Source organism: Tasmannia lanceolata, unplaced genomic scaffold (genome assembly GCF_043159265.1).
Source record: "Tasmannia lanceolata isolate RefF3 unplaced genomic scaffold, GAP_Taslan_0.1 ptg000003l, whole genome shotgun sequence".
NCBI classification, from domain to species: Eukaryota; Viridiplantae; Streptophyta; class Magnoliopsida; order Canellales; family Winteraceae; genus Tasmannia; species Tasmannia lanceolata.
In genome coordinates, this window is record NW_027518680.1 from 59,015,044 (window position 1) to 59,040,568 (window position 25,525).

General features: G+C 36.9%; 1 pseudogene; it reads left to right on the forward strand.

Annotated features, from left to right (window-relative positions):
• Nucleotides 1-25,199, forward strand: LOC143869977 (chaperone protein ClpB3, chloroplastic-like; annotated as a pseudogene).
• Nucleotides 25,200-25,525: the final 326 nt, after the last annotated feature.

Below are 25,525 nucleotides of genomic sequence, written 5' to 3' on the forward strand. Positions count from 1 at the left end.
ATGGTAGTGGAGCAACTGTTAATAGGACCCCTTGTTGTGTAGATTTTGGGATTCTAAAAGGGAAAAAATGAGGAATCAAATAAGAAGTTTTCTTCTTCTTTTTGCAGCTTGGATTTTTTTTTTCATGATAAATTAGTGTCTGCAAGTGATGGGGGGGCGGGCGGGGATGAGAGATTTGAGAGTAAACGAATGCAATGAGGATGAGAAGTGGGTAAAAAATCAGTAAACAGTCAATCATAATATGAGTGGAGTTTTTTGTTTCTTAAATTTTCAGGCTTTTCTTGCCCTCTCCTCGCCCAGTTCCTCTAGTACCTATCCCTCTCCCACCGTCCCTCACCATTGGTAAGCTAATATTCCGGAGAAAAAAATTCAGGGTAGCCAAACGTGTCCTACAAAATTATTTAGTTTCTCTGGATGTGCCACTGTGGATACCTTATTCAATCAAGGTTCTAGCAAAAACTACACAATATTATTAGGAGATATAAACCGTTCATTCGTTGGGCCCCCCTTGACATGTATAGGTTGTGCCATATCAACTCACAAACATGTGACATGCATAAACCTATATGCACTTTTTTTTTTTACTTTTTTTTAAAAAAAAATTATTAAATTGCATATTTAAATCATACTTATAGTAACATAATATATATAAAGAGAATAGAGTTCCTGAGGTTACGCTCACAAAACATAAGGCGCCCACTTTGTTTGGATGATCCAAACCATTCATTTGCAAGGCCCCCATCATAGATAGGGTGTGTACCAAATATCAGCTCCATTGGATCATCCTAACCCTTCCAAAAGTGGAGGCAAAAAATGGGCAGATTTGTGGACAAAAAGTGTCTATCCATTTTGCCCTCCACTTTTGGATGGGTTAGGATGATCCAATGGAGCTGATTTTTTCTACACACCCTATCTATGATGGGGCCTTTCAAATGAATGCTTTGGATCATCCTACCAATGTGGGCCCCTTATGTTTTGTGAGCGCTACCTCATATAAGTTATATGAGGTTAACCTTAGGAACCTTTTCTCATATATAAATTCCTATAATTCAATTATTTGTTGAATGGGGTATTTAATATCCATAGAGAAATTAAAATTTATAAGGTTTTGAATAGCCGGAGGGCTTCTCGCATTCAACATAGGTTTTTATTTAATATAATATTCTAGTTATATAAAATAATAATAATTCTCACCGAAAACCCTAAAAACCTAAACAATAATAATTCTCACCGGAAAAACCACAGTTCTCGCAGGAATCCTACTCTCTCGGTTTCCCTACCAATACCCTAAAAAAAGAACCCTAAAAAACCAGTAGTTCTTGCAGGAATCCGTCAATGGCCGCCGCAGGATTCCATCTTCGTCTTCTGCCGTCGATAAATCACAGTGAAAACTCACTTTTAGCTGCTCCTCTCGGCCTCACATTGGATCCCAAAACCCTAAAACTCGTAAAAACTTCAAAATCTTTACAATTTTTAAACAAGAATGATCTTATTTGGACGATAAGTGCAGAGAGTTTCGGAAAGAGTTCGCGATCGGTCATTATTCGACGTGAAGCTCAGAAAGATGGAGGAAGGGTACTCTAATTTTCTCCTTAAATCTTCGAATATTCTTTCATTTATCCTTTTTTCACGATTTATTATGATTAATGTATTGGCTGTATTTCGTCTATCACATAAGAGAAATTTGTTACAAACCTGAATCGGTTCGTAATGTGATTAGATCTTCTTAGAGGGAAGATCAACCTCTTGATCCACTTCGAGGGAAGGATCAATCCTCCTTTGTCAAAAAAGACACAATTTCTAATATAGATTTCTTCATTCCTTTACATTAACAGTAACATCTGCATCTGCTTATATAAAGCACTCAAAGATAAACCTAGAAAGATCTTATTATAAGAATAGAAATAGCTAATTAGAGACCCTTCTAATCTAACCTAACTGCTAAATATATCAAGATATGATCTTATTCACTAAAATATCTAATTAATCTATTCCACTAAGTGGGACCCATCTAGGTACGTATCAAAATTCTGCGTATCCTGTACGCATTTTCTCGACTTTTGCAATTTTTGAATTTTTAATGGTTTTATTCAGGTCCCGTCTTTTTAGTTTTTTTGTATAGTATAATTTGGTCGAATGCGTTTAAAAAAGTATAATTTTTCTTTTTAGGATTTGAATTTCATGATAGATTACTCAAGAATTTACATGGAATTGAGGGATAAAAGAGAGTGGATGGATTTTACTAAAATCACATATTTGATTTATTTATTTGTGTTTATGATTAATCTTTAGGCTGTTTTTCATCATCAAATATGAGAAATTTTGCATATCCTATACGAGTTTGGTGAAATTTCACGTTTTTTGAAATTTGTTAAGTATACGATTGTTCGAACTTGATGAGATTTCACGGCGTTGATTTGGGTTTGGATTTCATGATAACTCAACACGAATTCACAGAGATGGCTTGGCAAGGGGTTGTTTCATATCTAGAAGTGGGAAAAGTGGAGACCGAGCATTTGATGAAGGCGCTGTTGGAACAGAAGAATGGGCTTGCTCGGCGCATCTTTTCCAAGGCAGGAGTTGACAATACCCGTCTCCTTGAAGCTACCGATGAGTATATTCAGCGGCAACCGGAGGTAATTTCTACTGTTTTTATGTTCTATGTTTTTATAGGATGTAGGCTCTTGTCAATTCATAATTTCATCATGTGGATAAGACAAGTTATGTGTTGTAGGGCCTCTCTATCTAATTATTTATTGGACTGACCTCGAGGCAGAGTGTTATACTATAAGAACGTGGTTTGCATCTGAGAACAGCTTAACTTTCTTAGATTTCCTTGGCTTGTATTTATCATATGGATATTGCTTGTACCACTTTATTTTGATCCTATGATCAAAATGCTTTTATCATCCTAAATCCTAATACTTTGTTCTGCACTGATTTATGGTATTGATCAGTCGATTGTTTAAGTTGCATGGTATAATGCATGATGTTTGATAGGGGTGTTCATTATTCGGTTTTAACTGGTTCGGTTCGGTTTTTTGCTAATTCGGTTCGGTTTCGGTTTTTATTTTTGGTTAATTCGGTTATTCGGTTTCGGTTATCTTGGGAAAAAAAACCGGTTAACTGAATAACCGAAATTAACCAAAAATAAACTTATTTTTTCAAAAAACTGGTGTTTGGGCACTCCGTAGGATGATCCAAACCGTCCATTTGATTTATCACAACTTCAATAGGTTGTGCCTAAAAAACCGTTTCGATAGATTGATCATAGCCCTCCATTCAAAAAGTCCAAATAGATTTTTTTGTCTTTTTCTATCACTATTCGGTTCGGTTTCGGTTCGGTTTTCGTAAAATTCGGTCCGGTTTCGGTTTCTGAAATTTGATAACCGAAATTATTTCGGTTATTTCGGTTCGGTTATAACCGATTGAACACCCCTTGTTTGATGCTTGCTTATCTAAACTCAAAATGATCCTGATTAATAGTGTATATTTCCAATGTTGCCTGACTTTGCTGAATGTTCTTAGTGCCAAGCATGATCTACCCGAATCTTCTCTACAATAATTAATTGTTATATGTTCCTTGTCTTTACATTCTCTTGTCCTTTCCTTTCTTAGGTCCCACAACATTTGGTTCTGTCTCCATCTTCCAATTTTGTCAATTAAAGCTTCTTGAAAACTTTAGAACCTATAATGGTGGGTGTATCATATCTTGTTTGATTTTCTTGAGGATAATGAAGCTTTGTTTATTTGACTTGTTATTCATTCAATGTTTAGAGTAGAAGTAATATTTTTAGTTAGGTCCACAATTTTTCCTTTAATGTTATATTTAAAATTTATTTTGGAGTCCTTTGTTTTCACTCTCTGTCTACAATACTTTCAATTGTCCCCCCCCTTTTGACTTACATTATTTGGCAATTGATCATAGGTTCTAGGTGAATCTTCTGGTTCCATGATAGGACGGGACTTGGAAGCTCTCATTCAGCGAGCCAGGGACTACATGAAAGAATATGGCGACTCTTTCGTATCAGTTGAACACTTTTTACTTGCATTCACCCAAGATCAACGATTTGGAAAACAGCTATTTAAGGATTTTCAAATTTCTCTTGAGACCCTGACATCTGCCATACAAGCCATAAGAGGATCCCAAAAATTGCATCTGAGAAACAATTTTTAACTTTCTTAGATTTGGGTTTTGACCATGGCTTGGATTTATCATATGGTTATGTTGATGGATATTGCTTATACCACTTCATTTTGATCCTGTGGTCAAAATGCTCTCATCCTACAACTGGGTTCTACACTGATTTATGGTATTGACCAGTCTATTGTTTAAGTTGCATGGTATACTGCATGATGTATGATGCTTGCCTATCTAAACTCAATTGGATCCTGATTAATAGTGTATATTACTATATTTCCAATGTTACCTGTATTGGTTGAATGTTCTTAGTGCCAAGCATGAACCTCATGGTGGATTTTCTCCCAAGCCCCAACTTTTTGGGTGCTTCCAAGACTTGGACGATAGGGTGGCCCTGTCTGTATTCGTCTACCAATATCTTCTCTACATCAATTGTTATATGTTCCTTGTCTTTTCCTTCTCTTGTCCTTTCGTTTCGTGATTGGAGTATAGTTAGCTCCCACAGGATTTGGTTCTGTTCCAACTTCCAATTTTACCAATTAAAGCTTCTTGATATCTTTAGAAGTTATTCTTGTGGGTATATCATATCTTGTTTGATTATCTTGAGAATAATGAAGATGTGTTTTCTTGACTTGATATTCATTCAATGTTCAGGGTAGAACTACTATCTGGAGTTATATCCACAATTTTTCCTTCAATGTTATATTTTTAAATTTATTATGTAGTCCTTTGTTTTTACTTTTCTCTCTACAATACTTTCTACTGTTTCCCCCATTTTGACTTACATTATTTGGCTATTGATCACTGGTTCTAGGTGAATCTTCTGGTTCCATGTTAGGAAGGGAGTTGGAAGCTCTAATTCAGCGAGCCAGGGAGTACATGAAAGAATATGGCGACTCTTTCGCTTCAGTTGAACACTTAGTACTTGCTTTCACACAAGATACTCGATTTGGAAAACAGCTATTTAAGGATTTTCAAATTTCTCTCAAGACCCTGACATCTGCCATACAAGCCATAAGGATCTCAGAAAGTTATTGACCAAGGTGATAACATCTTTCCTTGTTCCACCTCCACCCTATGGTGGCAATTGCTCCTACAGCTTACCATGTCATTCTATACATCAACCTAATTTCTCGTGACTTTTTATTCTCTATATGCTTTGGTGTCTATGATTATTGATGGGTTTCAAAGTTATTAGCATTTTATTGTATCTTGAAAATCTAATGCTGGAAAGCTTGCTGATCAGCTTAGAACTCGGCTGAATAGACTTGTCCGGTGAGCCCCAAGAGCCAAAAAATACAGGAAATAGGGTAAATTAAGCAAAACATGTTGCAGGCATTTGAAAATTATTTAATTTTAACATACTTAGTGGATTTTCGGCTGGAGGAAATCAGCAATAGTAGTCATCATATTGAGACTCCATCCCCAGAATGGATGCCACTGGATACGGTTTGGAGAAATTTGAACTTCGACGGATCCAACTTTGGTAATACTGGGCTGGTAGGTATCGGTCGTTTACTAAGGGATGAGAATGACATCATGGGCATTTCGGGGCCTAACAGGATAGCAGACTCTAATGACGTGGAAGTTGGAGCAATTAATCATAGGTTGAGGAGTTTACGTGAGCCTATTTGATAGTCCCATACTTGAGGGTGACTCACTCAATGTCATTAGATGGTTGGAGGGAAGTCACCTGATTCCATGGAGGTTCACGCATTGGTTTGACGAGATCCAACATCGTGTGGAGGGACATTCCATAGCCTTTCACCATGTTAGCAGATCGGCTTACTTGGAGGCCGATATACTAGCAAGGGATGGTGTTGTTAGGGAGGGTCTTTAGTTCTTTGATTTTCCTCCCCCTTTCCCCTTGAAGGGTTATTTATGTATTTTATATTCTCTTGTTCTCTTCCCCCATTCTTGACTTTTTTTGGGTGGGTAAGCTGGGATTGAACCTACGTACTCTTAAGTCGAAGAACAAAGCCTTGACCATTGAGGTGGAGGTCCAATCCCAATTCTTGACCGTGTCGGTCATTGGGGTCATTGTTCTTTCCTTATCTCTTTAATATATATTTTCATCATTAAAAAAAAAATTCTTCAAAAAACAAATACTGGATTTTCTAGTAAATATTAGGCTGTCATCGGTTGGTTGTATACATCTTGTACGCACGGATATAGTGCCAAATACACACTTATTGGATCTTCTATGATCTTTTGCATCTAATATTAAAAAATAAAAATGAAAAAGAACATGGTATATTGGTATGGTTATATATATATATATATATATATATATATATATACTTTATTGGATCTTTTTTTTTGGTAGGTAAGCTGGGATTGAACCTGCAACCTCAAGGTTGAGAAACAAAGCCTCAACCGTTGAGCTACAGACCCAACCCACACTTATTGGATCTAGTGCCAAATACACCCTTATTGGTTGTATACTCCCTTGACTTGATAATGGCACTCACACTATTAAAAACTATGGTCTCTCTGATTGGAAAGGATTATGAAATTACTCTTTTAAGAAAAAAAATAACGACCTAAATCGAAGGCACAATCTTAATCATGAGGAAACATGTAAGAAGTGTGTGAAGAGTGCATTTCCGCTAAATTTGGGAAACGAGAAGACCTTAACTTCCAAAGCGAGCTTGCCATTCGTCTAGAAAGTTTTCGGTAACCACCATGGGTTAGATTAAGTGTAATGCTAAAGTTGCTTGGGTTTTTTTTTTTTTTTTTTTAAATGCTGTAGTTGCTATTATATACTGGAACCAGTTCCCCGTGCATTTTGGAACTTCTTGTTTATGTTGTGTTGATGCTTAAGATTTTTTAATTTTAAACTGGAAGGTTATTTTTGATGTCTCACTTTTTGAATATGTTACAGATCCTGAGGGGAAGTATGAGGCCTTAGATAAATATGGAAAGGATTTGACGGCTATGGCACGGGAAGGGAAGCTCGACCCAGTCATAGGAAGGGATGATGAAATTCGTAGATGCATGCAGATTCTTTCAAAGAAAACGAAGAACAATCCGCTACTGATTGGTGAACCAGGTGTTGGTAAAACTGCAATTTCTGAAGGGTAAAGGCTGTCATGCCTGTTGAATTCTTTTTGATGTAACAGATCCCATGAATGATAAGTGGAACAATATTTTTTTCCTTCCCTGAAGTTATGACCTGGGAAGCCCTTCTCTTGCAATAGACGCTTATATAATCTTTACTTTCTCAACAGGCTTGCCCAGAGAATAGTGCAAGGGGATGTGCCTCAAGCTTTGATGAACCGCAAGGTCTGCACTTTTTCATCTTGAAAGATCTTATTAACGAGTAGCTGCTTAAAACTTGGTTATTGCAGTTTTCGACGGCAGAAATTCAGGCACCTCAAAAATAATGTATTTTATTTTAGTTGCTTTACTATGTTGGTGAACGAATTGAACTTTCTGAGCAGTAGCATAAGTTTTATGTTTTTGCATATAGATATTGCTAAGTTGTAGGAGTTACATTTGGAAACTCCAAAAAATTAGTCACCGGACCAAACTGACTCTTCTCCAAGAAGAATTGTTCTGTTCCCTCGAATCTCTACAGAGCGAAAGAGCTGCCTGATGATCCCTTGGATGCAATATGTGCGCGTCGACTCCTTGTGCCAACTCACTCGACTCAGATATAAGCATTTTCTTTTTTGGTAAAGCACAGTCGATGAAAACTGATTTATTTTTCAAAGAAAATCTGACTCAATCATGTCATGCTAACTACTTACGAAATAAGAGGTTGGACTCACCACTCGGAGCCTGACCATACTGAGTCAACTCGGCAGAGTCAGGCAGCAATTTTTGGTAAAGCACAGTCGATGAAAACTGATTTATTTTTCAAAGAAAATCTGACTCAATCATGTCATGCTAACTATTTACGAAATAAGAGGTTGGACTCACCACTCGGAGCCTGACCATACTGAGTCAACTCGGCAGAGTCAGGCAGCAATTTTTAAAAAAAAAAAATTTTTGAATGGTCAGGCAGCAAGTTTTAGAACACTGATTTGAATAGTTAAGGGTTACTTATATCTAGCTTTAAGGGATTTACTTAGCCGTGGTTAGTTGATAACTGGGAACCATTATGTAACTATTATAGGACTCCTCTCTCTCTCTCTCTCCCTCCAAAAAAAAAAAAAAACCAAAAAAAAACTCATAATCTAGAACTTAAGCTAAATTAGCGTTCTTAATTGTTGCTTCCTTGTCATCAGTGTGGCAGGGATTCGGATCCGCACGTCGGGATCCGACATGGATTCCAGGTGTAGGATTCGGCAAACCCCCCAAAGTAGGATTCAGATTCGGTAATTTTTGAATAAAATAAAATTTTCTAAATTTAAATTATATATATATATATATATATGAGGAAAGGGTTCCTGCTAACGTTAGCAGCTAAACTAGCGCTAACGTTAGTCGGGGTGGGCCCGCATTTTTTGTGGATCCAAAGAATTCATTTGATGGGCCCTATCATAGATAGGGTGTCCACAAAAAATCAGCTCCATTGGATCATCTAAGGGTGTCCATTTGTGGAGGGAAAAAATGGGCAGATTTGTGGACAAACAATATCTGCCCATTTTTTTCCCAAACTAGATATGCCCATATAATACAGTGGGGGCCACATTGTTTGGGTGATCCAAAGCATTCATTTGATGGGCCCTCACATAGATAGGGTGTGCCTAAAAAATCAGCTCCATAGGATCATCCTAACCATTCAAACCGTGGAGGCAAAAAATGGACAAATTTGTGAAGGTTTATACACGTCCATTTTACCTCCACAAATCCTAAGGTTGAGATGATCCTATGAAGCTGATTTTTTGGGCACACCCTATCTATGTGAGGGCCAATCAATTGAATGTTTTGGATCACCCAAACAATGTGGGCCTACATTGTATTTTAAGCTAGTGTGTAGATAATTTATCTACACTTGTGTGTAGAAACCGTTCTCTCTCTCTCTCTCTCTCTCTCTCTCTCTCTCTCTATATATATATATATATATATATATATATATATATATATATATATATATATATATGAGAAAACGGTTTCTACACACTAGTGTAGATAAGTTATCTACACACTAGCTTAAAATACAGTGGGGGCCCACATTGTTTGGGTGATCCAAACCATTCATTTGATGGGCCCTCACGTAGATAGGGTGTGCCCAAAAAATCAGCTTCATAGGATCATCCTAACCCTTCGAACCGTGGAGGCAAAAAATGGACAGATTTGTGAAGGTTTACACACGTCCATTTTACCTCCACAAATCGTAGGGTTGGGATGAGCCTATGGAGCTGATTTTTTGTGGACAACCTATCTATGTGAGGGCCAATCAAATGAATGGTTTGGATCACCCAAACAATATTCCCTCCACTGTATTTTAAGCTAGTGTGTAGATAACTTATCTACACTTGTGTGTAGAAACCGTTCTCTCTCTCTCTCTCTCTATGTGTATATGTGTGCATATATATATATATATATATATATATATATATATAGAGAGAGAGAGAGAGAGAGAGAGAGAGAGAGAGGAAACTGTTGGTGAGCTTAAGCGCACCAAACTTATGGTGCGCTTAAGCTCCCCAATCACATGGGTCCCACATTTTCTGTGGTGATCCAAACCATTCATTTGCAATGCCTTATGATAGATAGGGGGTGTACCAAAAATCAGCTCCATAGGATCATCCTAACCCCTCCATTTGTGGAGGACAAAAAATGGGCAGATTTGTGTCTGTCCATTTTTGTCCTTCACAAATGGAGGGGTTAGGATGATCCTATGGAGCTGATTTTTGGTACACCCCCCATCTATGTAAGGGACTTTCAAATGAATGCTTTGGATCATCCTAACAAAGTGGGCCCCCATGTGATTGGGCGCTTAAGCTCACCATAAGTTTGGTGAGCTTAAGCGCACCAACAGTTTCCTCACATATATATATATATATATATATATATATATATATATATATATATATATATATATATATAACTCAACTCAACTAAGCCTTTGTCCCAAACTAGTTGGGGTCGGCTAATGAATCCTTTAGAAAATTTTCATGAAGAAGGTGAAAGGATCTACCTGGGTCAAATTGACTAAGTCTAACCCTGACACTAGTTGGGTTCGTCTACATGGATCATTTTCTTCCATTCTATTCTATCCAAGGTCATGTTCGATTATGTTGCTAGTCCTCAAGTCTTTCCTCATTGTTTCTACCTAAGTTGTTTTCGGTTTGCCTCTACCTCTTTTTACTCCATCAAATTGGCACGAGTCATGTCATTCAAAAAAAAAAAAACTTTGCACGAGTCACTTCTTCTCACTGGAGCATCCAAAGGCCTATGTTGGATATGCCCAAACCATCTTAAGTGGTACTCTCTTATCTTCTCCTCAATTGGTGCCACCCATACCTTTTTACGGATGTCTTCATTTTTAATTCGATCTAACCTTGTGTGGCCGCACATCCATCTAAGCATTCACATCTCCGCTACACTCATCTTATGCACATGCTGCTTCTTGGTGGCCCAACATTCTGAGCTGTACAGCATGGACGGCCTCGCAATTGTCTTATAAAACTTTCCCTTCAACTTGGTAAGTATGTTACGGTCGCATAGAACTCCTAAAGCATGCTTCACTTCAACCAACCTGCTCTTATTATGTGGTTAACATCCTCTTCAGTCTCTCCTTCCTTATGTAGGATTGAACCAAGATAGCGAAAGATATCCCTCTTAGGTACTTCGTGTCCAGTCATATTTACTACATCATCGCCCCGTCTCCTTACATTACTAAAGTTGCACTCCATATACTCTATATTAGTCCTGCTCATAGTTACCAGGGTGGGAAACGGAAACGGGAAACGCATGAAAAAAAATACAGGGGAAACGAGAAACGAGAGAAAATCGTACGATAAACGTCTTATGAAATTATGTGTTTTTTCCACAATGATTTCCGTAAGTTCCACACATGTTTCCTACGCGTTTCATATGCGTTTTCTACGACTGTTGCATATGTTTATCACACGTTTACACATTATTTACATAAGTTTTCCATATGTTTTCCATGTGTTTTAGAAATATTTCTCGAATTTTGTATCATATTTTGGAAACGTTTCCGAAACGTGTTTCCCTCATTTTAGAGGAAACAAGTTTCCCAACCGCGAGAAACGCGTTTTAGGGGAAACGGGTTCCCCCCCCCCCCCCCCCCCTCCCCCGCCCAAGGAGTTTCCGACAACTATGGTCCTGCTCAGTCTAAAACCTTTGGATTCCAAAGTAGTTCTCCATAACTCTAACTTAGCATTAACTCCTACTTTGGGTTCTTCAATTAATATTATGTCATCTACAAATAACATACACCACGGCACGTCGTCCTGGATACCCTCTGTAACTTCATCCATAATTAGAGTAAAAAGATAAGGGCTTAGAGTTGATCCTTGGTGCAATCCTATTGTAATTGGAAACTCACTAGACGCGTCACCTGTAGTTCTGACGTGTATGTAAATATATTCATGAATATTTTGAGGGTGGATGGTTGAGGCGAGTTTTGTATTAAGAGAGTTGAAGGAGGAAGGGGACGATGTTCGAGGGTTTATATTAAAAGAGTACATGTTGTGCTTTCATATTAAAACAAGTTAAGAAGAAAACATGTTTAGAGGGAAAATATACATGATTAGCATTTTAAAAGAGACAACGATGAATCGGATTAGCCCGAAAAAAACAGGATTCGTTCGGGACACGGCTACAATAAGAATCCGGATGTGTCCCATGTGAATCCATGTCCGATTCAGATGCGGAGACATGTCAACACGGATTCAGCATAGGGGGGCAAAGAATCCATGCAACATAGCTTGTCATCCTTAGTGTAGTCATTGTCCGTCGTATGCTTCTTACAAATAAAGGACTGAGATGCTCATGTAATTTTGTTGAGCGCAGATACTTGTTCAACATTTTTAACTTTTTGTTCTAACTTAACGAACCAGTTGCTACAATGTGCAAGAATTACCGGAACGAGTTGATAAGGGCGCTAATTTACTGCTGCTCAAATTGTCCACTTAGGGTGCCATTGACATAGGACAGCCAACTGATAGACTCAGATTAATCAAAAGGATTGGGGAAACAAGTTTGAGCAAACTGGGTTATGAAAAGTCATGGATTCTTATGACGGTTTGTGGTAGGTGGTTGGTGAACTTTTATGGATGACTAGTCGGTTTTTAGGGGTATAGGATCAATCCAAAACAAACGAATAATTTATAGTTATGAGTAATAGGCTTGTGAAGGGTTTTGGGTGTAATAGAGGACTAGACGTAAAGGATTGGGAAATGAACAATTCACAGTTCAGGATTGTGGATGGTTTTCAGGGACTGGATATGGGTCTCAAAGGAACTGATGGGCCTAGACATAGGAAAATTCTGTAACAGGGTTTAGAGGACTGATTTTATGTTTTGTAGGATGATTGGTGGATATATAAGAGATACGAGTGTTGGAATCTAACATGGGTATCGAGTGTCGGATTCAGCAAACCTCGAAAAGAATAATTCGTGGATTCACCAGTTTTGAAAGACAACGATGAATCGGATTTGCTCGAAAAAACAGGATTCGTGTGGGACACGGCTACGACAAGAATCCGGGTGTGTCCCATGTGAATCCATGTCCGATTCAGATGCGGAGACATGTCTACACGGATTCAGCATAGGGGGGCAAAGAATCCATGCAGCATAGTTTGTCATCCTTAGTGTAGCCATTGTTCGTCGTAAGTTTCTTACAAATAAAGGACTGAGATGCTCATGTAATTTTGTTGATCGCAGATACTTCTTCGGCATTTTTAACTTTTTGTTCTAACTTAACGAACCAGTTGCTACAATGTGCGAGAATTACCGGAACGAGTTGATAAGGGCGCTAATTTATTGCTGCTCAAATTGTCCACTTAGGGTGCCATTGACATAGGACAACCAACTGATAGACTAAGATTTGTAGAAAATCCGAGAAATACTTCTCAACACAGATCAAACACGATGTGCAATAATATAGCAAAAGAACGATGCAGAGAAGCACAGTCACACAAGAAACAAAAGATTTTACGTGGTTCGGCACTACCTACATCCACGGGGGAAGATTTTCAGTATTTCGGTTTAGGGTTACAAAGTCTCTTCTTCTTGGCCAAGAATACACAAAAGAATAAAAACCTTAATCCCGCAACCCTAACATGTGGCTTATATATCAACGCCACTACATGGAGAAATCTACCGAAATACCCTTAAGAGAAAACCCAAAACTTATGACAGTTTTGGTGCTCGACCCATGGTTTTCGACCCGCATGTGCGTCGTCGCGCACATTAGTCCGTCAGGGTCCTGTAGAATACAAGACATCTGCACAACAAGATTAATCAAAAGGATTGGGGAAACATGTTTGAGCAAACTGGGTTATGAAAAGTCAAGGATTCTTATGACAGTTTGTCGTAGGTGGTAGGTGAACTTTTATGGACGACCGGTCAGTTTTTAGTGGTATAGGATCAATCCAAAACAAAAGAATAATTTCTAGTTATGAGTAATAGGCTTGCAAAGGGTTTTGGGTGTAAAAGAGGACTAGACGTAAAGTATTGGGAAATGAACAATTCACAGTTCAGGATTGTGGATGGTTTTCAGGGACTTGATATGGGTCTCAAAGGAACTGATGGGCCTAGACATAGGAAAATTCTGTAATAGGGTATAGAGGACTGATTTTATGTTTTGTAGGATGATTGGTGGATATTTAAGAGATACAAGTGTTGGAATCTAACATGGGTATCGAGTGTCGAATTCGGCAAACCTCAAAAAGAATAATTTGTGGATTCACCAAAATTTTTTTTTAATATCAAGTTTTAATTTTTTTTACATAAAATTCTGATAGTAACAAGTAATATAATGAAACTTTTAATAGGCTAAGTAAATATAATGTTTTATTTCCATATAAAAAAATTATTAATAGGATGGATAAACCTCAAAACATGCGGTAATTGTAAAGTTGTTGTAGTAGTACTTAGAAGCAAAAAACAGATAAAAGAGATGTAGAAGTATCACGGTGAATCCTGAAGTATTGGATTTCGACACATATCCAATGATGGTACTTCACCCATTCAGAAGAATCTGTGTAACACGGATTAAGGGTAAGGATGATATCTAGGATGTTCTACAGTCAAAGAATATGATCTGTAGGGGCATGTAAGTTAATAGCGGGGTTTCCGGTCCATGACAGTAATAACTTAAGGAATTATGTAGGCTTTTAAAAGTGTTTATGGGTTACAGGTTAAATGATCAATTTTCTTCTGACTGACTTGGCCTGGTCAATCTCTCTGTCAAGTTATTCTGGTACCAATATTTCCTGAAATGACCTTATTTACATTTGAAATCGGGTGAGTATGTTTGAATTCTTATAAGGGAAGGATGCTTTAATCGCTAGCTACAATATATTTAATTTGAATCCTCATCTTGTTTGCTTTGTTTTTGCAGTTGATTTCCCTTGATATGGGTGCACTCATTGCTGGAGCAACATTTAGGGGAGAGTTCAAGGATAGACTGAAAGCTGTACTGAAAGAAGTGACTGAATCAGATGGACAGATAATTCTCTTCATTGATGAGATCCACACTGTTGTTGGGGCAGGTCACTATTTAGTTAGCATGCTTCGTTATCTAGTTTTTCAATACCTTAATTCTTGAGGTTCTTTGACATGCTTGCAGATTGCTCTGTCCATCTTTCGTTTCGTGCAATTTCATCTGTCACTGTTATATAATCAGTTTATGATTAAAAAGTTATCACTCCAAGTTTTAAAACTCAGCTTGGACTTGATGGGGGCCAAATTATGAGTAGTGAAATATCGCATCAAACGTTTTTCCAAGTATTAAATGCTCCGCCGTTTCTGTTTTATCATTCAAGTATCTGGTCCAGTCTTCGAATAATAGAGTGCTTTAGGGTTTAAAGAAATGACTTAAATCTCCTGAATCGACTGCAGTCATGTCCGAGTCCCATCTACTTGGTGATTTTTTCAAGTACCCACCTAATTTTGTAAACACTGATATAGAAACATTTCCTAAAAGAGATCAATGACATATGTTGAAAGTTGAGTAGATGTTCTTCTGATAATAATGCTTCTATATACCATTAAAAAAATGCTTCTATGTGAATTTTGTTCTTATGCTAGGTCTCAAATGACGTGTTACATGGTTTAAGTGCGTCTATGTCTTGATTCCTTAAACAACCATAGCCACAAATATCCCGACATTTTTTTTTAATATCAAGATCTTTTTTGCAATTTTTTTTATAAACAACAAAATGGAGATATTTTACCAAGATTTTAAAAAATCATCGAGATATCTTCATATGCCTTTATTTTTAGTGCAAAACTATCACGATAAATTCACAATATTATTTGTTGTCCTTTGTTCTTAAATTTAATGTTTTTATATATTTTAAAGGAAAACGCTTCTAAAACAGGACCCCATTTATAAAATAAAGGTGTGAAATTGACTGATGATTTGGTCAATTTTAAATCGATTTTTGGCATTTGTCGGGACTCGTACCCCTTTCTTTGTCTTCATCTGCACGTGTTGCGAAACATAATAAAAAATTGTAAACTCCCAAGAAATTCCCGAGACAAATATTTGTGACTATGACAGCAACACTATCTTGAATGAGATTTTTCTGAATCTTGTAAGTGGAATCAAATGCTGATTAATGTGTTCTTAATTTCTATTGCAGGTGCCACTAATGGTGCAATGGATACGGGGAATCTGTTGAAGCCAATGCTCGGTCGTGGAGAGTTGAGATGTATTGGAGCAACGACCCTTGATGAGTACCGCAAATGTATTGAGAAAGACCCAGCCCTAGAGGGTCGTTTGCAGCAAGTTTTTGTTGATCAACCTTCTGTGGAAGATACAATCTCTATACTATGTGGATTGCGTGAAAGATATGAGCTGCACCATGGAGTCCGCATTTCTGACAGTGCACTTGAAGCAGCCGCAGTTCTTTCGGATCGTTACATTAGTAGGCGCTTTTTGCGTGACGAAGGTAACAATCTAACAATACTATAATTTTCAAAATAGTGCTGGGCTGAACACATGTGATAGATGTTTTGGACATGTCCTGACATGCTTATTAGGACAATATATATCCTTTTTTTAGAGCTATAACAAACCTGAGCCTTATTCCTCATGGTTTAAGGTTTTGGTCGCAACATTTTGGTTTCGTCCCTAACCGACGCGAGCACACGGGTTCGTTAGTGCTATTACAGTATTTTGTTTGATAATTTGACCATTTCGTAAGATTTTGGTTTAGTTTCGGGCAAGGTGGCCATAACAGTGCAAAATGTTGACATTTTGTGGATATTTTCTTTCTTATTTTTAGAAAGAAGAAAAAGGGAACAAAAGTGCCTCTTTTTGCTGTAGATTGTTGACATTTTGTGATATTTTCATTCTTCTTTTAAGAAAGAAGAAAAAGGGAACAAAAGTGCCTCTTTTTGCTGTAAATTGCCATTTGCGCGAGAGAAAGCTGTCAGATTAGCATCTTCAGTCTGTGAGTTAGTATTTGTTTCCGTTCACCCGAGAAGTGATGTTGCCAGTGTTTCCATGAGGAGGAAGGGGATACAGTTGCAGTTTGGATTTTGGTTCACTGTTCAAGCTGTTTCCTTTGCTGGTTTGCCGCTCGCGTGGCATGAGGATGAAGTCTTTTGTGTTGTCTCCTCCTCTGCAACTTTAGTGGGAAAAAATACAGTGGGGCCAACATGATAGGATGATTCAAACCGTTCTTTTATTTGCTCCTCCTCAACAATGCTTTACCCCGAAAATCTTCTCCATAGGATGATCCTAATCCTCTGATCTATAGAGGTTAAAATGGACAATGGATTCATAGATCGAAGGGTTAAGATCAATCCTATTCAAATGTTTTTTTCGGGGTACAACCTATTTAGATTGGGGCCCAACAATTGAATGGTTTGATTGATCCAACATATGGCCCCGCTGTATTTTTTTGGTTGTACTTGCATTTATGAGTGGACACAGTACAAAAACTATGTTTCAAGTCACATATAGCGTAATGTAAAACGAATTACCCTACAAACATTAGCTTATACATATAACGATAAAAAAAATCTATCCAGAAAATTGCTATATTTATAAATTATAACCTATATTTATAAAATTATAACTTATATTTTTAAATTCTAGCTTTTAGATATAAACTTACAAGTTAAGTCGCTTTACGATTGTTAAGAGTGTTGTTAAAGTATAAAAGATTAAGTACCGCCCTTCTCCAACAGCTAAAGCTTTTGGAGAAGTCGATAAGTTTCTAACATGGTATCGGAGCCAAAGGTCTCAAATTCAAACCTCCTCGATGTCATAAAAATCCACATGCAATGGTCGACCCAAGCAAGGTTTTAAATTTTGGCCGAAATCGAAATACAACGAAACCAAAATTGATGAAATGTACAAAATTTCGGCGAAATTTAAAAAAATATTAATTTTTTAATCCTTTACCAAATTTCAACCTAAATTTCGGCCCAAATATTTGAAATTTCGAGCCCCTTTACCAAATCTCGGCCGAAATTTCAGGATTTCGACTTAAATTTCGGTTTCGGTGGGGTCCGAAATTAAGCTCGAAACCGAAATTTAAAACCTTGGGCCCAAGGTGGGACCACATGTGCCACGTGTTTGCCAAGTGGGCCACACGTGAGGGGGAGTGTTAAAGTATAGAAGATTAAGTACTGCCCTTCTCCAACAGCATAAGCTTTTGGAGAAGTCGGTAAGTTTCTAACAACGATAAAACTAGAAACCCTAAAACAGCGGGATCAATATCATCGATCTTCAAAAACTGGTTCTTAAAAGGGTCTATAGGGTGCACATTTTGAGTTTAGAATGAACCTTACTATTTCAGACATTGCCCCGGAGCCCATGTCAATAGGTGTTTGATGCTGTTAAATGACTATGAATGGTTGTCTTGCTTGTGCTGGTTACTAAGTGTGTATTTGTGCGTATTCTAGCATTTCCTGAAGTTCCATCTTAAAATTTTATTAGTTGCATATGTTCATATCTTTTTGTGGTTTTAAAGGAGTTACACTGAAATTTCTATGGTGGCCATAATAGATACTAAAACTGAAACATTATTCCATTCAGCAACTAAAATTTACAGCCAAAAGTAATTTGCGGTGAGAGTTGTCCTGTAATGACTGTGATTCTTCTTCTTTCAAAACTCTAAGATTTAGGCCATTGGATCAGTGAATCTATTTTCAAGGGCGGGGATCAACGATCCATCAATGATCAACCCTTGATCTTAGTTTTAATCACTCTTTTCCCTTTAATTTGTTTTGATCCATAGATCTTAGAATCTAGGGCTATTGAAGGTTATAACTAAATTCCCTAAATGAGAGAAGAAAATAAGTCTTGTTGTAAAAATAATTTCCACGGAAAATATCACTTAAAACGTGGAAAGTCAAAAAAAAAAAAAAAAAGATAAAAAGTTATGGGAAGAAACCCACGTTTTCCCTTGTATGGGAAAACGTGCATATGGTGTGGGCCCACCCTCAATAAATTAAATAAATAAATATATATATATATATATATATATATATATATATATATATATATATATATATATATAAATATATATATATATATATATATGGTATGATGATAGTTAATTTAAAGATGCCTTTGTAGGATTACTAATTATAAGTAATTATTTAGGGAAATATATGTGATTGCTTTTAATTAGCAATCAATGATATGGTGTGATGATAGAAAATTTAAAGATGCCTTTTAGATTTACTAATTATAAGTAATCTTAAAAGGAAATTCCTAGATTTTGGATATCTTAGTTTCTTTAATTAAAAATTCAAAAACTCTTAACAATAGTGGGAACTTTACATTAATAGAAGTAGTGGGATTACTTGGAGATTAAGTAATCTTATGGATGATGTAAAGTGAGAAACTTTAGGGATATAATATTATCATTAATAGTAGATTAGCCAAAATAGCAAATCAAAACAAAAAATTAGGGAATATATGTAATCCCCTCACGCCCAAAATTTGTGGGACGCCCAATTCAAATTTCAAAAAAAAAACCCACGCCCCACTCTTACTTCCATTATATATATTGCATATAGTTGTCTTTAACTTAGTCCCCTTTCACGCAACAACAGTAGAAAAGAAAAGAAAAAGGGAAGAAAAAAGAAGTGGTGCTAGTCATTGTGGTCTTGTGAAACTTTAGAAACTCATCACCCAAGTAAGTACTTCTGTCAAAATTCTTGTTCTCATAATAATTGACTCGAAAATTTTTGGCTTTATGCCAACAGTTGATGCCATCATATAAATCGAAGGATTTTATTGATCTAGTAGTATTAGTTGAAGAGATTTTTTTATGAACTTTTGAATCAAAAGATTTATGATACAAACATATTTTTAGTCATGTGACCTACTAATTTTCCTTTGTACTGATGTATTTTGACTACTCTTTTGGATTAAATAATTTTATTTACAGGATTTGATTTTTTTAGACTTAATGGAACAAATGATTTTTATAAGCATTATCTATTCCATGTACCTGTCATAGATATATATATTGAATTAGTTATCAGTTCTATGTGCCTAAGTGAAAGAAAATGATATTTTGGGAATCTTCTTAACTTCATTAGTGCAATTGAAGTGATATAATAGACAAAAGGTACATATGTCCTATGTAGTACAGAGAAAGAAAAAAAACGATTTTTTTAATCAATGTTAACAGTACACTATGGACATCAAGGACATTTCAAATTGGTGCTATGATCAAAACGGTTGAATAACCATAAGTATCAAATTGAAAATTTTGATCATGACTATGTCTTACGCCTGTTGAACACCCATGTAGGGTCAAATAAAAAAATTTGTAAGGTCGAATCCATAAGTTGACTGATCATGATGGTCAAATAAACTATATAGATAGTTTTGTAATCAACAGACTTGGTGTAAACAGCTAATTACACTGTAGTCTTGTCATATTTACAACCCAACAGTTCTGCATAATTTTGGCAAATCTGTCCATATTTATGTCCTATATATATGAGTATTTAGGTCCAAATTGGACCAGATTTACACCCTGCTGGTCTAAGATTTTTAGGACCAAAAAAAAAATGGACCAGGTTGCATTTGAAAATGAGAGTATCTTATGTCCCAAAAAACAGGGCAGATTTATAATATGTAAGCATGTACTTTCTAGTCCACAATGGACCAGATTTTTGGGTAGTATGTACTTGTATTCTCAAGCCCAAAATAGACCAGATGTATGATTTATAGGTGTGTGTGTGTGTGTGTGTTTTGTTGTCCAAATCAGATCAAATTTATGAGCTTTGAGTGTTTTCCATCATAACTGTATAACTTATCAGTGCATGCTCATAAGAGTATAAGACAAATTTTTCGGGACACATTTCTAAACTAGCAGTGTATGCACAAAGAGCTCCCTAAAATGATTTTTTTGACTACTTCGATCGCATCAAGGCTATACATGTAATAGCTCTAAAGATGATTTGTTTTTTTTATCTAAACAGATCTTATAAAGAAGTATTTTTGAAAGCCTCTTTTATATATCAGATATATATAGGCAGATCTCAAATCTTATGTACGAAGCCAAATAAATCAATTTTCATATAAGTTAGATCATTTCTTCTATCCAATGTCCTTGTACGAGTCGGGTAATTTACAATCCTCTTGCTATTCTCTTAATCTTATATCAAACGTAAATGGTTGGGTATGATTCTTATCTTCAGGATTATTTCCCTCACACTCTCACTTAGAAGCCGTCTCGATATTTACATCCAAGGTTTTACAAGGCAGGTGACAGCTAGACCTTGTGTTGTAATGGTTTCAATATAACTTGTTTCATGCAAAGTAATCTTACGTATACTATTTTCTTTGTGATAACTGTATAGCTCATTATACTAGTTTACTTGAAATGAAATAAATAATAAACTGTTTCTAACCTTTATGTGAAAGGATGCAGGAAAAGAAGGCAAAGGTAACGTACCTTAAAATCCCTAATTGCATATCCTACATGGGGGAGAGTGAAGGGGAAATTAAGGGTGTGGTGGTATCATCCTGGGACCTAAGGTCCAAAGGCCAACGCGAGAAGCGTGTACAGCCTTTCGTTGGCAAACCATCTGAAGGGATAGTATCCCCGAAACGGCTCGGCATTAAATGCGAGACCGAAATCCGAGTCCATAACGCCACTACCTTTGAATAGGGGTAGTGGGTAGTCGTGCGGCAAGGACACCGGCAAAAAGAAGAAAGTTAGAAAAGAACTGATAGAAAAGTAAACTGGGGAAAAGCCGGATGTACCTGGGGAAAGTGCTGTCTCATTTTACATATTCGATGCACACATAACATATCATTCATTATTGTCATTCATTCCTGTTTATACTGATATAGATGGCGTAGTTTTATTCTCCAGTTATTTATTATTGCTTCTAAATGATTGCTAAGGATCTGAATTATTACTGCATGCCCTTTTATATTGTTCCTTTTACTCCGCTCGGTCTCTGGAGGACCCTGCTCTAACGTTGTTTCTTCCACCACAGGGGTTGAGGCGTTAGATGGCGGAGCGTTTGCAAACGAAGAAACCATGGGATAAAGGATCGTGTGATCGGAGAGTTCGCTTCATGGATTATTGCGCTATGACGTCTTGCATCATTTTCTGTTTTATTTTGTCGGGACTTTCTTTAGTTTGAACTTTAGTGATTAAAACTTTACTTTTCATTTGGAGTATGAGTATTGAAAGGACCTCTTGTTATGATAGACTTATAAAAATTAAAAAATTAAAAAATTCATGATTTTTACGTTGTTCTTTTGCTCGTAGCGACTTGATGGAATCAGGTTGTTAAATGTCCCTGCAGTGATGTTGCATTACATTAAACAATATACCCTCTTTAGCTTTTATTTATTAATTATATTGATTCTATTAATTTTTATGCAGTCATATTTTATCTGGAAACTACTACTTTTTTGTTGTTTTTTAATCAATTAAATATATGGACTCACCATATTAGTCTTGCTAACATCATATCTGAGACCCTATGTCCATGTAGGCACCGGCACATGCGCCAATGTGTAAGAAAACAAACAGTATTCCTCCAAAAAAAAAAAAACAATGTGCTTGTTGTTTCAACTGTCAACCTTTGAGGTCGTGTGTTTAACTTCAATCACAGTGTTTAACTTCAATCACAGCTTACCGATCAGAAAAAATGTAAAATAAAAAATTCAAGCAACACTATTTCATAGTCCATTTGGGATGCCAAGTGCTAACGCATCTATATTTGTTCCACCTATTGATCTAGTTGATGAGGCAGCTGCCATACTGAAAATGGAGATCACTTCAAAGCCAACTGCTCTCAATGAAATCAACCGCTCTGTTTTGAAACTAAAGATCCGTCTTTCTCTTACTAATGATACTGACAGAGCCTCCAAAGATAGGTTGAGTTGCATTGAGGCAGAGCTGTCTCTATTAAAAGAAAAACAAGCAGAGCTGACAGAGCAGTGGGGGCATGAGAAATCTGTAATGACCCGAATTCAATCCATCAAGGAAGAGGTATCCTTCTCTCCCGTGTCCTGCTTTAGTATTCTTGAGCTTGTTCAGATTAAAAATATATTCATTAGCTCATAACTTCCTAACCTTTTTTGCGGATAGAAATCTTGGAAAAAGGTTTGAAAACCTAGAATGGCTTGTACTTTGAGGGGCTGTTTGGATACGTAGATTTTAGAATCCTGGTTTTAGGTTGAAAGTGGTGTAAAATTCTAGATTTTACAACCCATTTTTGTTTTTTTTGAATGGTAGGATTTTACAATCCATTATCTTGGATTTTAAGTAAGAAATCCAGGTTTTAGAAATCTCTCCCCCATCTTGAGATTTCAAAAACCTGGAAACATGGGATGATCTCCTACTCTAGCTCGACGGAAAGAAGGGCGAGAAATCAGAAAATGACGGACGGTCTCCTCTCATCTCCCATCCCGGATTTTGAGGAAAGCCAAGATTCTAAAATTGTGTATCCAAATGGCTAAAGGTTCGAGTCCGGGTTTGACTCAGAACTCTGTTAGCGATTGAGTTATGCAAATATGAAAGCTTCTGAATTTTTCGAGTTTTGAGTCTCGATGCAAATCTTGTTTAATCCAAGCCAAGTCTTTGGTGGCTTTTTGGCATTCCATTAGGCTTCTAAGTACTGAAATTGAATGTTAATTATCCACTTTATTTACATGGCTTTTCCTGCTGTAGATCGACAGGGTAAATCTAGAGATTCAGCAGGCTGAACGTGACAATGACCTTAATCGTGCGGCTGAATTAAAGTATGGGAGTATTATTTCTTTGCAACGCCAACTAGAAGTTGCAGAAAAGGAGTTGGACGAATATCTAACTAAGCTCTGGGAAGTCAATGCTGAGGGAAGTGGTAACTGAGTCTAACATTGCTGAAATAGTCAGCAAAAGGATAGGTATTCCTGTTTCCAAACTTCAACAGTCCGAGAGAGTACAGCTGTTAAATTTGGAGGATGAGCTACATAGACGTGTGGTGGGTCAGGAACCAGTTGTGAAATCAGTAGCCGAGGCCATCCAACGGTCCAGGGCTGGTCTGTCCAATCCTCACCGCCCAATTGCAAGTTTTATGTTCGTGGGTCCCACTGGAGTTGGCAAAACAGAGCTAGCCAAAGCTCTTGCTGCATACTTGTTTAACACTGAAGAAGCTCTAGTGCGGATTGACATGAGTGAGTACATGGAAAAACATTCAGTCTCCAGATTGATAGGAGCAGCACCACCTAGCTATGTTGGCTATGAAGAAGGCGGGCATCTAACTGAGACAGTTAGAAGGAGGCCATATGCTGTTATTTTGTTTGACGAGATTGAGAAAGCCCATTCGGATGTCTTTAATGTTTTACTTCAGGTTTTGGACGATGGTAGAGTGACTGACTCGCTGGGTTGCGTTGTGAGCTTTACCAACACTGTCATTATCATGACATCTAACGTACTTTCAAAGTACATACACAATACGGAAGTTGAGTCCAAGGATTTGGGTTATGAAACCATTAAGTAAAGGGTGATGAATGCTGTGAGATCTATCTTTCGTCCCGAGTTTATGAATCGTGTTGACGAGTTCATAGTATTCTAGCCTCTGGACCGTGAGCAGATAAATAGTATTGTGAGGTTACAGGTATGGTGATCCTTCCTTGCAAACATTTTTTTAGAACTTTAAAAATTTATTTTGTGTCACAATGTGTATCGCATAGGAGTTTTTTTAATCAATTTCCAGACTTTGCACTTGACACCTATATGAAAAAAAGTTGTTAGGTTTCAGTAATCTTTTGATTTTTGATTTTTTTTTACTTACAGCAGTTTATCAATCTTTTGTTAGATTTGGTTGCAGCATTGAAATATCACCATATATTTTAGAACTTTCGACTTTTGCTGATTTTTTATTATTCTAGGTCTTTAATTCAGCTTATATTTAGAAGCTTTTGATTTTCTTGCTGTTTGCTGTTTCTGTTTGGATTTTATGGGGCTTTGAATTTCAAGGTATTTGCTAGGGACTTTCATAGAAAGGCATTTCGCGGCTGGCTGTTGAGTGGGAGAGCAACCACTTCAGATGAAGTAGATGAATAAGACAACCTACTGAAAAGTTCCAGGGGGGGATCTTTAGAATGACTACTGCTTAGCTTTCAATTCGCCTCTGACCTTCAAATGATATGCCTTTCTGCGAAAGTCCCTTGCAATTCCCATATTTTAAACCTTTTAATTACTAGCAATTTATTATTTTTGGATCTTTTTCCCCTCTGGGCTTTTTCTAGTGTTCTTTTAAACCTTTTAATTACTAGCAATTTATTATTTTTGTATCTTTTTTCCCTCTGGGCTTTTTCTAGTTTTCTTTTAATATGCTTCTTATTCAGCATATGTTTGCATTCTGCATTACAGTGGCAACGAGTACAGAAGAGACTCAGTGTCCGGAAGATTGTAATTCAGGTGAGCGAAGCTGCAATTGAGTTGTTGGGTAGTCTTGGATATGACCCCAACTATGGATAATGGAAAGCTTCCGCCACTGGTTTGTAGTTAATATAAAAAAAAAACTTACCAGGTTTTTACTTGTCTTTTTTTTTTAGCGATCTGAGACCAGAAATTAGGGTCGTTACAGAGAGCTTTCTCAGAGAGTCTCTGATTGCGTTATTTTCCATCATAAGCCCCATATAAAGCTCTGATAAAAGGTATCCACCTCATAGAAATTACTCTAGTGCAAGCAGGGTGACGAATAAAGTTGAGGAGTTGACAATGTCTGTCAATTTCCTTAGTTTAAATGGAGAAGTTTTAGTTTGGGACTTTTAGTTTATTGTTTGGTTTCAGACTATCAATGT